The 15,665-nt window shown below is 41.8% G+C and overlaps 1 long non-coding RNA gene across 1 annotated transcript in view; it reads left to right on the top strand.

Annotated features, from left to right (window-relative positions):
- Positions 1-8,180, top strand: part of LOC133422402 (uncharacterized) — a 53,637-nt gene extending 45,457 nt beyond the window's left edge. The window contains exons 3-4 of the long non-coding RNA XR_009770740.1: positions 5,608-5,672; positions 7,556-8,180. This is a non-coding gene — a long non-coding RNA (uncharacterized LOC133422402). The remainder of the gene's footprint in view (positions 1-5,607; positions 5,673-7,555) is intronic.
- Positions 8,181-15,665: the final 7,485 nt, after the last annotated feature.

Here is a 15,665-nt window from a genome sequence, read left to right as displayed (position 1 = left end):
TTTGTGTCACTCGGAAACAGTGCACTTGTTGCCAGGGTTACAGGTCTGGGACAGAGAAACTCAGAGGCAGGGAGCACCTTTGTCTCCGAGTGGATGAAGAGGGACCCGAACTGCCGCCAGTCCGGAGAGAACACCTTTAGTCCTAAACGAGTTTGCAGCTAGTAAAGTGACCAACAGGTTTCGTGATCCAGTATCTACCTGAACCTGTTGAACTCGGAGAATAAGCCAGCACACCATATGAATTATAAGTGCTATAATGGAAAAGGCCCTTTTTCTGCCTTGGCTCCACTGAGCTGCCAAGCTTTTGCACAGCTCTGCTGAAAACTGATTTACATAAAACAGAGTCGGTTGAGTTAATTTGCTAATCCAGATTTGACTTTTTTAATGTTCCATGAAGGTACTGGCGAAGGCTTGAGTTGTAAAGGCATTATAAAATCACCTCTGGTTGAGCAAGAGCCTTAAAGGGGACAAATTGTGGGGGGAAAAGTGCCATAATTGCTATATTTCGATGTCTGAGGTGATTACCAGCACACGAACACCATCGTGGCTCCTTGTTTAGTTCTGAAAATATGTCATTTAGAAAGATTCTTGTATTTGTTGTTAATGTTACAACACAGTTCCAGCTAAAAGTAGATGTATCCCACTCACGGCCTCACATAATGCTGCATTCACTGTACCTTGGAAACGGCAAACCGTACTCTTGCTTTTGTTTTGTTCTGTTAACAGCAGATTTTCATTATGTCCTTTCATTTATGTTCACTCTACCAAGTCACTTAAAGCTATTAATGTTTCACCTGTACTTTTTCTATTGTTGTTTTTAGATCAAGAATAGGCTTCCAAAATGAAATATTTTACATTTACTCACGTTATTTTTTGTATTTTTGAAGGAGGACTTAAAATTTGAGAATTGTAGTTGGTAAGCCTTACATCGGTTATTCACTAAGTTAACATACTACTTTTTGTTGTTGTGTGCAACATTTTTTTCTCATTTAGAGGGTAAAATATCAGAGTTCTGCTTTGTCATTGAATGCAGCATCAAAAAGCATATGACTGTTGCATTTCTTAAGCGTTTCGGTCTGGATTTGCAGCATTATTGTGCATAAAAGAGAGATGATTTCCAACTGTCGGTGGCTGAATGACAGACAGGGGTAATTTAAGTATTCAAGAATGAAAAAGAGAATACATTTTTTTTTTCTCATTTAGTTAGCTTTGTGAGCTCTTAGACTTGGTAGCCTACTGTATACTTCTTTCATATGGTGTAGCACGTTTCACTGGTTACAGAGTTTGAATGTGTGTTAAAATTGAAATACTGTTCAACTAAACTCAAACTAGACAGATCTCACAGAAAAGCTGATAAAGAGAACAGTAGTACGGTAGTAGTATGGTATTTTGACTAGGTCCTTGCAAGAAAACATGTAGTAGTCTACAAACATAGAGATAGCTATGTTATTAACCAAGTGGGAACGTATGAATGCCCAGTGAAAAATTGGGATTTTCAAAATGAACCATCAAATATAGTGACCTTTAATTTAGTGTGGGACATTGGATTCTTTAGTTTTATAAATTATTTAAATAAATTATTCAATTAATTCAAGGAAACCGAAAGTGGTAAGAGCTGAAGGCCTGAAAGCGTTCTTCCTCATCTCTGTCGTCATGCCAGGGGCAGACAGCAGACAGCAGACATATGACTTGTGACAGAAGATTGTAATCGGACGAGCTCCATTTAATTATGATCTAATACGATGGCATTGTGTCTCTAATGGCATTGATGTAAGCCTGTAAGCATGCACGTTTCTATATGAGTCTATATGAGTGTGATTTAGAACTAAACATGTCACACTCAACATGTCTGTATGGAAACTCATTTAGCAAAGTTTTAAAACAGTGCCGGCCTGAAAATTAACATTTCAATATTTCCTTGTCCTACGCAATATGCTGCATAATTGAATTACAGGAATTGTCATGAGATTAGCTGTATTTGGAAATAATTAATTAGTGTTCAATGATTTAGGTAACCTCCAAAACCGAGGCCATGGTCCCCCATGGGAAAGGGTGGCGTGCCTTCTCCAGGTGGGTGGAGAAGTCCTGACTCAGGTGGAGAAGTTCAAGTATCTTGGGCTCTTGTTCACAAGCAAGGGAAAGATGGAGCGTGAGATTGACAGGCGGATTGGTTCAGCGTCCGCAGTTATGTGGTCGGTGTACCGGACCTTCGTGGTGAAGAAAGAGCTGAGTTGAAAGGAGAAGTTCTCGATTTACCAGTCAATCTACACACCTACCCTCACCTATGGTCATGAACTGGGTAGTGACCGAAAGGACAAAATCGCGGATACAAGCGGCCGAGATGAGTTTCCTCCGCAGGGTGGCTGGAGGCTCCCTTAGAGATAGGGTGAGGAGTTTGGTCACCCGGGAGGAGCTCGGAGTCGAGCCGCTGCTCCTTCACATTAAGAGGAGTCAGCTGAGGTGGCTTGGGCATCTCTATCGGATGCCTCCTGGACGCCTCCCTAGGGAGGTGTTCCAGGCATGTCCCACCGGGAGGAGACCCCGGGGAAGACCCAGGACACGCTGGAGAGACTATGTCTCTCGGTTGGCCTGGGGAACATCTCGGATTCCCCTCGGAAGAGCTGGAGGAAGAGCTGGAGGAAGTGTCTGGGGTGAGGGAGGTTAAGGCTGCTGCCCAAGTGACCGATAGGCGGTGGAAAATGACCGACTGGTAAATCGAGAGGTTGGCCTTTTGTCTCAGTTCCTTCTCCACCAAGACAGATAGTTGCAGAGTCCACATCACTGTGGGTGACTCCCCACTCCCCGGGTCCGGCTATCCATCCCTCCCAATGGTCCCCCCGGCCCATGCCGAATGCGGGAAACATGGTTGGGGGAAGACCTCACTCCTGGCCCCTGGTGATGAGTGTGTGTGACTACTGCGGTTAAGACAGGGAGGGGGAGGTCATGGCACCATGTGGCTATGCCAGTAACCACATTAAGCAGTGTCTCCCATCCTCCAAAGACCCCTATGTGCAAGTGTCCTTGTCAGGTGTACCTCTGTTGAGTATAGAGATGTCTAAGATGTTATTTAAAAACTGAGGAGCAGGCAGACATGGGGTATGTAAAACAGCGTCCCCCATGCCCCGGACCCCCAAACCCGTTGCGTTAGTCATGTAGGGGAGCAGGAGGAGGAGAAGAGCCCGAAGCCAGGAGGCAGGGCCAGCAGTACTGGCCCTGATAGGCACGAAACTTCCCCACAGGCCACTCCAGGGTGGGGGGGGCCCGTTCCATCAAACCCGGTCAGGGCCACGCCGCACCCCCAGGAGTGGTCCCCTGCCACTGTCAGAGTCCCCAGTGTGGATTGGGACATGATACAAACAGTCCACCATTCACACCCACGACAGAGAACATATAAACCTGAGAATAAGTCCCCCAGCTGCCGCGGCCATCCGAGTACCCCCCCGCCGGGGGAGACCCGCCCCCTCAACCCGCCCCCTCAACCCGGCCTGTATCCCAGCACCCCAAGTCAACCCCCAATTCCATGAGTTACAGGATCCCCACCCACCCGACCCCACTAGGTGATGAACCCCATAAACTGGGACCAGAGAGAATGCAGCTCTGCCGAATGATGTTTAGTGGAAGCAGACATTATCTCACTACTGATATGATCGGAAAAAATATTCCTAAATTGATTAATACATAGATTAGACTTTTGTTTCCAGTTCATTACAGTTCAAGGTTTTCTTTGCGATACTTAAGGCAGTGTGAATCAAGTGAGCTAAGTTAGGTTTAATGTGGATGTCACCCAGGTGACCTAGTATGCATAGTGTGGGGCTCGCGGGAATTCTGCAATTGAGCCATGTGGATAAATCTTCACATACCTCCAGCCAAAACCATAAAGCATGCATATAATTATCAGGACTCCACCCTTTTCCGACTGAGGACCATGGTCTCAGATTTAGAGCTGCTTATTCTCATCCCAGCTGCTTCATATTCAGCTGCGAACTGTCCCAGCAAGAGTTGAAGGACTTGACCTGGTGAAGCCAACAGAAGTCATCTGCAAGAATGAAAATTAAAGTAATGTTGCCCGACCGGGCACAGCCTGAATAGGCAACGTCGGTCCCCGTTTGCATGGGCTCACCACCTGTGGGTGGGGCCATAGGGGTCAGGTGCAGTGTAAGCTGGGTAGTGGCTAAAGGTGGTTACCCTGGCGATCCAATCCTCCTGGACATGGAATATTACCTCTGGTGGGGAAGGAGCCTGGGCTTGTAATAATAATAGAAATGATAATAGATAGGCTTTACTTGAATGTTATGGCAATCAGCATCAAAATATCTGTACCTCTGACTCTTGTTTCTCAAGTCTGAAAGAAGTAAACTCATCTCCGCATTACTTTGTGTTTCTTTTTTTCAACCAAATCTTTTTCATCGCCATTTTTTACAGTTTTCTTTGCATACAAAGGCGGGATGTCGCTTACAAACTCTGTTCAAGTTTAAAAATATCGGTTCAAGTGCTTTCGAGGTTGTAGATCAGACATCAAAACTATGAACCATTCAAATTTTCTTTGTTACACATAAAAAAATATGTTCTAGCCTGATGTCCTTGAATAAAGTTATTCCAGTTGATGTCTTGCAGTGAATATTGCACATTTCCACATTTCAGTAACGGTCCAGAAAGTAAGACATGCAGAGGGAGAAATGTGCTTTTACTCCCCTTCATTGATGCAATCAACCTATCATCTCAATCAACATATCTTTGGTTTATTAAACTAGGAAACTCCGTGAGTGAGCCAATTTTAAATTAAATTAGTACGAATAGTACAATCAGTTTTACAATGACCAGCATATATTTCTGTCCATATCGTTTTGAGGTAATTGTACCAATTGTTTATTGGATCTTATTAGTACCCATTTAATGCTTTAACTGCAGGATGGGAGCCAATAGACGAGAGGAGGGTCGTAAGTTAATTTCCTTAGATTTTCTTGTAAACCAGTTTTCTTCACTTATAAAGTTAAGTGAAAAAACTCTTGCAGAGATGTTTTGCCCAAATAAGGAACATTGATGTGAATCTTCCTGTTTTGGAAATTAGATCAGTTTACACCATGTACTGTCATGGGATGTTCTGAACTTTTACTATAAACCTTCAATGGTTAATGCGTCATTCAATGTCATCAGATACCTGGATGTGATGGTTTTTAACGTGGAGACGGCTGGCGGAGGCTCTGAGGCTGACCCAGATATCCTCAGCTGGCCTTACAGCAGCTGAAGATCTTTCAGGAGAATCTGGGGGAAGTTTCTGATCGTATTTACGCCTGGGTGCCTCTGTTTGTTTTTGTGCTACTTCAGCCTTGGGGAAGGTTAAGCAGCTACAGTAGGAGAAGAATAAAATGAATGGATGAATGTAAAACGCACCATAGCAGTATGTCTGAGAGAGCTCTGATTTTTGTAATTTGGCTTGATTTTTTTTTTACTTTTCTGCTTTCAACTAACATTACATTTCACTTTAAGTTTGGGCACCGCTAGCCAGGATCATATTTGATTCCTCCTCTTTTTGACTTTCATGTTCACCTGTGAATGAGCTTCTCTCTGAATCATCGTTTCCCCCCTTGTCTTGTATCTTTCTTTCAGATGATCTCAGGTGAACACCAGGAAGCGAATGAGTAATGGAAAGATGACCTCAACAGGTTTAACAGGTAAGGATGACTTTGGCCTCTTTTTGATCACTCTTGACTGTGTGATCGCACACGTTGACGTTTTATGATGAACGCTGATAGTTTCTGTAAACAAACCACAGCATGTTACTTTTACTGATCAAACATAGGTGTTAGCTCACACGTACAGGAGATACAATCAAGGAGGTGGGGTTGGAAGTATGCCCATATTCTTGTTTTTCCTTTTAATTGTGTAACTTAAGTCATGACAGCATGGTAAAGAATGCTGTGGCAGCGAGATATCACTTCAAACAACTTCTCTCAGGAGTCTCAGATCCGTTCAGTGGAACCGAATGAAGATATGCTTTGATGGCCCACCACAGAGTCGGTGGCCTTCAAAGGAAGCTGTTGATGGCATGGTGCAGGGCAGCCAGTAGTCTGAATGAGAGGTACTGTACATGGGTGCCTCTTAGGGTGGTCGTGGGTGTTCCTAGCGGAGGTCAAACATGCTTGACCCCAGCAAGAGTAGTCATTTTCTATGGATTCTGACTCACATTATCTTCGTCTCCTCTCATCTACCTGGCTCTCTCACTAAATGAAGGGGAACTGTTGTGTGGATGGCAGGATGCCAGCAGACAGGTACGGTGGATGTGCTGATGGGGGAGGGCGATAGGGGCTGGCCTCAGGCAGAGAAAGACTCACATGGGCAGGCTGAGACTCCGAGGCAGGTTGGGACCTGGTTCTGTGCGCTGATGCTGCTCCTCTGGCTGGGCTCCAGAGGAAAGAAACGTGGGAAGAGAAAAAAGCAGAATGCGGGCCAAAAGGAGAGATCCAGGGAATAAGGTGAAATAATATTGTTCGGAGGCGAGGTAGAAAGGGTGGGCGGATCATGGCAAAGAGTATTAACGGAAAGCACAGAAGGGTTGTAGTTTATATTGGTGGAAGCAACTTATGAAGAAACTAAAAGGTACAGAAGGAGGGGCACCAGAAGAAAAAAAAAAAGAAGTATGAGACATATCCTGTGCACCAGTGGAACGTGACTCCTCGCAGGTAAACCAACTCAGAGGTGCAGACAAGCAGAAAGAAGATGAAAAAATAGTGATGGATGACTACTTATCCTCTGACACATTTGTTCTTTCCCCGGGCGAGGAACAGGCGAGACAGGCCGGTCCCACCACTTTGCTGCCATGGCATCTGCAGGGTTGAGTGGTTGGTGTGCGGGGGTGGACAACGTAATGTCATTTTGTTGAAGGCTGCATGAGCAGGCCCAGGTACAGCGGCGTCTGTGTTGTCAAGAGGCCACCTACCTGCATTACCTCACCTTGGGACGTGCTGACAATCAAACGAAGAAGTCAGAGACAAATAAAACCTAGACCATCCTCTTCTTCAGCTGTTTTAATGTCATTGTTTGGATAAAGATGTATATATTTGGTATGAATCTAGAAAATAAGAATACTTTAAATCTGATTTTTTTTTCTTTAATCATCTTTTTGCTGGTATTGAACTTAACACCTCAACACACCTTTTGTGCCCTCAAGGTTTTAATCAAAGCACAACACACACAATCATAATTTTGTCAACATTCAGACCTATCATTTCAGTCCCAGATGAGGCAACCTATCCCAGTTTGAAGGCCTCAAATCTTCTTTTTGTGGAAACTAAATCCTGCTCAAGAAAATAGATTTTTAGAGTAGAGGCATACAGGGGTTTTTTTTTTTTTTTTGCTTTTTTTTACTGTGGTGTTTAAAGAAAATCTTTTTTTTTCTTTTCAATAGTCACTTAATATATTTTTTTTTTTACCTACACCCAAAGAAAAAAAGATGTTGCCAGAGGAGATGATGTAAATGTAAGGGGAAACGTGTGGATGCTCTAGAGTGCTTTCCTTTGGCTCCATTTAATCATTAGTTTGTGTATTATGTTTCTAGGATCACATTAAATCCTGGTTTGGACTGTGGACCAGCATCTCATTCAGCGGATGTTTGCTCCTGGCATGTCTGCTGACAGCATGAGCTCCATCACTGACAATCTAGCTCTCAGGATCCAGGCAGGAGCTCGAACTTGGAAAAGTCGTGACATGAACTCAGCGGAACAATGGGGCGCATTTTGCTGCTCAGACATTGTGGGACACATCCATCAACGTCTGGAGAAGTGCTCGGTCAACATGATGAATGCACGTTTATCGTATTCTCCACCACCATCTACATATTGTTTGACTTTGTTGCTGAGTTGAATGTGGGTTAATACTTTCCTTCGTATACATCTGCTCTTAATTTCCTGTCTTTATTCATCCTATGCTTGTGCATTATGGTTGTATACAGTATTGCAAGTGCTAGCAGTATTAATGGAAAATCCTCAGATGATGTTTTCACACCTAGGTTTATTTTTGCAAATTGAACACAGTTCCTCACCTGCGCACCAATATATAAGTTTAATCTGTCGGGTGAAGAAAACTGCAAAAAGACTGTTTTTAAATCTAGATTCTGCAGGAGGATCATTCATGCAGTTCAAATACAGCCTTGACTTTCAAAATGCAGTCATAATTGTAATCAAAACTGTATTCCAAGCCACTTTCTTTTTCTTGACGCATTGGCCGATTGTGTTAATGTAGGTTAATAACCCTGTCAAGTTTTGCACACTAATTACAATTTATTACTCAAAAAAATGTTTGTGTCTGTGAAATCATTTTGGTGGAAATTTGAGGGGAAAAAGTCTATTTGTTGTTTGTCTCGTCATTGTAGTTGCAGATTTATGCGTATAACCAGCAAGATCATGTCATGATGACACGTGTATGTTTAATATTTGTTTCTATTGTTTATGAGGCTGGCGTCAATACTAGTTAGGTAAGTGACTCACAGCCATACATAATATAGAAATAACACAGTTCCACTGTGAACTACATTTATTCACAGTGAAAAACAGTGCAATTTCACAGTGGAAAATGGTTGCTTGCACACCTTTCCCTTCAAAAGTCATAATATGCCTGTTTGTCATTGAGTGTCACACGTTTTGTTTGCCACTTCTTACATACAGGATAGTTCATATAAGGAGGTAGTAATGCAAAGCTGATGGTATTACTCTTCAGGTTGCAGCTGTCCTGGGTTCAAACCCTGTACTGGCCAACATTTTGAAAGATCTTTTACTTAAATTCAATATTAAAAAAACAATTTTATACTGGTTCAATAACTATGTGTTCCTTGAATGCATTTTCCCCCCAGGGTCCAAAACCATGAATGTTAGGCTGACTGGTAACTCTGACTTGACAATCTGAGTGAGTGGGAATGTGTGTGTGGTTTGTTGGTCTGTGTGTGGCCCTGCGAGGGTTTGGCGGCCTGTCCAAGTTGCATTTTGCCCAAAGACAACTGGAATGGACTCCCGCAGACCTCGATCCTGAATAGGAGGAAGTTGGAATACTTCACACATTGATGGATTATACTGTATATTACAGTGGAACAGCTTTACTAGTTTTCTGCATTAATTGTCAATTAAAAAAAAGAAAAATAATATATCTCTAAGTGACAGTATTATGACAAATGTAATGTGCTGATCTGATAACACAAACATATATTCTTGTGAACACACCCACACAACATTTTTGTACTGTGTGGTTTTAGACTCTGTGCAAATCTCAATGTTAAATGGGCCAGTTTATGAAAACTGTCTTGTGGGCTTAAAGCAGTGTTTCTCAATTCCGGTCTTCGGGCCCCCCTGTCCTGCACGTTTTACAGTAGATGTCGCCTTGCATCAACACACATGATTCTAATTAATGGTCCATATTAGCTTGTCATCAATCTGCACAACTCTGTTGATGACGCACAGCTACTTGTATCACGGTGTGCTGAAGCGGGTCGCACCTAAAACATGCGGGACAGGGAGGCCCGGGGAATGGAATTGAGAAACACTGGCTTAAGGTAACTAGTTTCTGCCTAACACAACGCTGTCACTTTATGTGGAGCGGCCTATAGGTCTGGAAATCTCTCATTCAGTGAGTGACTGAAGTTATTGGCGTGCTACAGCATCCCAGCCTTAGATGAGAGTGGAATTATCCCGTCTCTCCATCTGTATGTACACCAATCTTCACATCATGCTGTGATGGGAAGGTCCGAGGCGCCCCCCTTAGAAGAGGTGAGTGAAGTCAAGTGTTGTGCTGTTTTGAATAGAGAAGCACGTTCCAGACATTTCATCAACACATTGGGGTGACACTTGAAACAAAAGATCGGGATGAGAAATCTGTTTTGAAATCTCGAGTACTGCTTTATTTTTTTATTGCCATCTTGTACTTTTGATGCCAGATGTGGCCCTATTCTGATGGGTGGAATTAAAGAAAAGTTCTTAAAATTACCAGGATATTTTATTTTTTTTTTTAAATCAAATTTTATATTGAAATTCAGAATTATTATTTTGGTATCATAAATACCATATCAGAAGACATTGTAACCTACTAATAAAAATTACTTAATCTTTTGTTGTTTTCTTTGTTTTATTGGAAGCACTCATTGTCTTTCATTTCTGACCATTTTCTTTCAGATAATGGGAAGTTAAAAGTCAAAATAGACCAACATGGACATTATTATTATTTTTTTTTTATTATTTTTGTTGTGGGGGCTTTAAAGAAACCAGAAAATGACTCCCTGGAGTTGGTTTCTATATAGTCTGCATGTATGATGTTGACAGAGAAGTGTTGAATGTCACAGTCTAGGTCAACATGAGTCAAGCTGCAGGGAATTTTCAATCTTTTTGATGATAAAAATCCCCGCAGTGCCCTTGTAATCTGGAAAGAGCGGTTCCAGTGGATATTAGAACGGCATTATTGTTCTCAATTAGTCTGAATGAAATCACTAAATCAGCAATGACTTCCTATTCAAAGCCTTTCCACTGTCAATTTCAGTCTGGGTTGGGTGGGAGCTCTGTGGGGGATGGGACATGGGTGCGAAAGTGTGCAATAGTGAAGTTGCTAGGGTGCAATTATTTCTTGAGGGGTTGCACATTGTTGTCTTTCTCTCAATGATAAAACAAAGCACAGTGGGCCGGGCTTCGCTGCAGTTTGTTCAGGCTTTTATTCTTGTGCCTGATGGTGTCCTGACATGTTACAAAGCATCACAGGGATTATATTACACATCTGATGTGAGGGGGACAAGGTCAGGGCCGAATGAAAGATGTATAAGGGAGTGAAAGCCCCTGTACTAATGTTTTGGAAGTTGAGTTTTGTGACATCTTTATGGTTCTGCTTATGGTCAACAACATTAGCATGTCCACAATGCAGTTCTTTGCTTGTCTGCCTCCCCTTATTTTTTTTTATTTTTTTTTAAAACCCTCCCCTTTTTTTTCTCACACACATACACATATACACAACTCTGGGGGAAAAAAATGACCTCTCCGCAGTTCTCAATTCACTGCACTTCTATAGCCTTGAATGGACCGGCTCAACAAAAGGTGACATAATTTTCTCAGGGTTTGATTGGCCCCCTCCATGCCACAAGATGACATCATTCAGCCCCCGCCGCAACACATTAACACCACCACCACCAGCTCCAGGACACAAGCACCCCCCACCCCCCTCACTCCTCTGTTCTTGGATGCTGGGTTGTCAAGACAACAGAGCTAGACCCGGACGGTGGGGCAGGACTTGGCAGCATGTCCCAGCTTGGCTGTCCATAATGATCTCAGGCAGCGTTGCTCTTGTGTTTGTGGTAAACAGTCTTGTTGAAATAATACAGAAGGATGGGAGGGACGGGAGGGAGGTGGACCACTGTCTTGGATATAAAGATATAAAGATAGGATCCTTTTTATTCCATCTGCTCTGGATGGATGTATTTTTCTTCAAGTGGGAATAATTATTCCAATAAGAAGTGTCAAGTCATAAACTGCCAACGTCAACCATTACTTTTGCGCCAGCCAATGAGCAATTTCTTTGAAGCTTCCTTGTGAGTTGGAACAGGTTTTATTGTGTTTCACTTTCCTGAAGCTCAAGGCTGAGAGTGCATTTGCAGGAGGATAGGGCTTTTAATGATGGTACATTCCTGTTGAAGTGGTGTTTTATTTTAATACTTCATATTTTTGTCGTATATTACTGTTTCCTGTCAATTTAGAAAGTAAGGCGTTATTGTGATTTTCCAAATGTCATATAAGAAAGAAAATAAATCACAATATAACCCTGCCCTTTGTGTGTGTGCGTGTGTTAATTTGAAAAATGGTAATTAATTGGAGTGTTCTTTATTTCATGGGATGACGCCATCAAGCAACAAATCTCAGGTTCTCCCACACTCTCCGAGCCAGAAGAGCTGCCACAGGCCACCTACCCCAGCACAACCTGTGACCCTGACTAATAAATGCCACTTTTTGTCCTGGTGTGCAGCCAGAACCATTACAGGCTGCGTGCACCAGAGTATCACACACATACAAATGACCACTTCCCCTTGGAATTGTCATTAATGAGTGTAATTTGAAGTGAGGTTGACATGCACACCAGAGCCAAACCTTGTTGGTTCCAAACACTCCTGCAGCCTTGGACAGCTTTGAGCACGGTCCAAACCATTTCCTCAAAAAGGAACTTTAAGCAAAGAGAAAAATGACAGAATTACCACTTGGTTAGGGGGAAGGTCCATACTTGTCGTTTATTGCATCTTAAAAGTTACGCTTTATTGATGGTAGTGTTTGTGCTGGTATAAAAAGTGCATTGTTATAATGTAAGATATCTTGCCATTGTTTTTTCGTCTCTCCGTTCTCCATCAAAGCGAGCCTCAGACTCATTGAAAGGGCTCCCCTTCAGTTTTCATCGTTGCTCCATCTTGTGTGATCCACTAACTGGTGTTGTGGGTATAGGCCCATCTTTAGAGGGATGGGAGCATAGTTTTAGTGGCTTTTTTAACTTTGTTCAGGGTCAACCAGATATTGGTCGACTTTGGAATGTTGAGGATGCTCGAGTTCCCATATTTTAATGCACTCAGCTCTGCTTCTACAGAATAAATTATGAAAAAACTGCTACTTTGCTTCCTCTGTGGACTTTACACACTTGTTTATGAAGACAGTTCATAAATCTACACGGCCTCACTTCCTGATATGTCATAGGATTTACATTAACTTGACTTTAACTGAACTTAAGCAATGTGTCACCTGTCAATTGATTGGGAAATTAAGGTTTTGTACTTCCCAAATATGTTAATGGTGACAGCCTTGATTGGCAAGTTGACATAGATGAAGTTACATGGCAAAGCATCTCTTACTCTCACCCTCTCCATCCCTCACCCCTGTTACTCTCACTTAATCCTCATTGAGAGGAATAAGGGGAGGCTGGGGAAGCAGGCGAGGATGAGGAGGAGGGGAGCCACACAACAGGCCAAAGGCTCCACTGACATCCATGGGAATCTGCAGATCCATTCAGTGGCAATTATCAGCATCAATGCAGAGAGGCAGTGGCAAGGCAAGGGGGTGTGGGAGAGTTTTGGGGGTGGGGTTAGGCATAATAAAGGGGGCTGGGGGAGGGTCTGCCAAAGAAGGAAATAATGATATACCAAAGGAACCAATAGGTGGTAGTGAGAGTGAAAGTGAAAGAGGTGGCGATGTAGAGAGTTATGTGGGTTTACCTCTGATTATTAATGTCAACAGTGATGTGAGCTTGACCTTATGAGCAAGCATATTTTGGATTCAGAGCTGCATTTCCCTTTTCTCTGTATGTGGTCTCTGGAGAACTGATTACCAGAAAGTATATATTTATAGACCTCTGAACATTAACTATAAAGCTGAACGTTTTACTTTCGATCTCGTCATTTGTCATACGGTTAGTATGGTTAAGGTCACTTCACTGAATTTCACTTTCTTACAGTGCTGTTTACTTTTTCCACTGTCAAACCTTCTACTTACTGTAGTTAAATGAATTATATTGATTTGCTCTCACACCGAAAAGATTTTCATAAAAGTGTGAGAGTAAAGAGGATTCCTTCTTCTTATTTCCTTCCTGTGAGAAATGAAGTGGGATGATAGACGTTCTTAAGTCCAGAGTGCCAGCCCCCTCCCTCTTCTACATCATACATCACCCTGACAGGCCATTTCACTCCTGGATTCAAAATTCAGGCTAAAAGACCAATTTAAACATTCTGTGTTGTCCACGTTTGGTGAGAACGTCACTTCCATCCCTCTGAGCACCAAATTTTGAACTTTGGCCAAGTAAGAGAGCCAAAACTGTCCGACTGGGGAAATTATGACAAATGATGTATAATCACTCCCCTTTTCTTCACTTGAAAATCAGAAACTTTCCAGCAGAGGGACATTCACCACATCAGCTTTTATGGTTTGACCTTTTGATGATTGTCAAAGAGGAACAATTGTATTTTATGGTGGAGTAAAACTTCTATGCAAGTGTTTTCTCCGGCAGTGATGCTCATTTTTTGTTTCTCTATGTACATAAAAAGGTCAAGCCAAAGGTCAGGTCAGCACTTGTCCTCTTCGCTAGAAAGCCTGGTGATATTCTGGATTTTTCCTCGGGAAACACATATGAGGAACTCTCATTATGTCTTTGGTGAATTTAGAAAGAAGGTGTCAACTTGTCAACAGCAGGGATGAGTGATGTCTTAAAGTGAAGCTGACAGAATGAAGGATAGCAACAAGTTCCCTTTTGTAGTGCACTGTTAGTTTACAAAAAACCTTAAATACATATTTCTAATCATATCATCTTCTGCGTTTAATTTTGGAATCTCTTTAATAAGGGTAAAAACAAATTGCTTCATAAACTGTTTGATGAAAATAAACTGTAACTGGAAGAAGCTGAAGCCATCTTGAACATTTGTGTATTTAAGTGAAAATTAATCTGTTTTTTAATTCTGGATTTATCGTTTAATTAATTTCTCCTTAATTCCTCAACAGTCATTTGTCAGTAAAACTGACAAAAAAAAAATGCTTAGAAATACCATAATGAATAACAAGGGGATTGTAGCTGCCTCTAAAGTACAGCTGAATCAAAGAAATGAAGAAGCTTGAACAAAGTAAAAGTACCTGAGATTTCACGATCACTACAGCACTCCGCACATGCTCCACGTCTTTGTTTGAATTTTAGACATTCAGAGTACACGATTCAGATGTGATAAAGTCACATTTCCTCAACATGCTTACAGCCTGCATGTTCAGAACTGTTTATTACTTTACAAACCTTTTGTTCATAAACTATCTCCAGATGTCCAACCAGGGAAAATACGTTTTGAAATCAAAACCACTGAACACATTCGCTGGCCGTGACTGAAAATCAGGTCAAATCATCTTGTGTTTTGTGTTTTCTTTGATTTGTTTTTTTTTAGACATGTGTAATATGTACTGTGATAATAAAAAAATGAGTTATTCATTTTAATTTACATTTATTGTTGTTATTATTATTGTTATTTTGGTGATTTAATGAAGAAAATAAGATTCCTTAGATCACAATCTGTTTTACAAGCATCTTAGGCCGCTCAGTCAAATAAATATATGAACACAGATTCGCTCATCTATTTGCACAGACAGAAAGAATCAGCTATACGAACATTGATGTTGTACCCAACACAATTACAGAAACACAAACTGTTTGAATCATTAATTATTCATTGTCAGTTGTTAGTTAATGACAGTTGTTGGTTATTGACTATAAATGACTATAAATGACCACGCTAACTGACATTAATTGTTGCAGAAAGGGGGCAGTACTGGTTCGCCACAATGTTAACAGCCAGAAGTGTCTCCAGATTATTATTAGCTGAAGTCTCAAATTATTTGGGTTATTTCCCATGTTTGTGGAGGATTTCTTGTGAAATGAATCATAAAAAAAAAAAAATCCAGTAACTGTATTTCATTTTTTCCCCTTCTAAGAAGCAATTACAAAGTCTGTCATAATAGTATTATTTTACTTTTACCAGATTGACACCATGCTTTCTCCCACCCTGCAGGAATCCGTTGGTCAGGGAAAGCCATGGGCGCAATTTCCACTGGGGACAGGGGGGACATGTCCCCCCCACTTTTCAAAATCAGGTTTTTGTCCCCCCCACTTTTTACAGTATAAAAACTAACGGTAGGCTC

This window comes from Cololabis saira, chromosome 21, assembly GCF_033807715.1.
Source record: "Cololabis saira isolate AMF1-May2022 chromosome 21, fColSai1.1, whole genome shotgun sequence".
NCBI classification, from domain to species: Eukaryota; Metazoa; Chordata; class Actinopteri; order Beloniformes; family Belonidae; genus Cololabis; species Cololabis saira.
The sequence above is the reverse complement of the archived record's forward strand: the minus strand, read 5'-3'. Positions and strand labels throughout refer to the sequence as shown.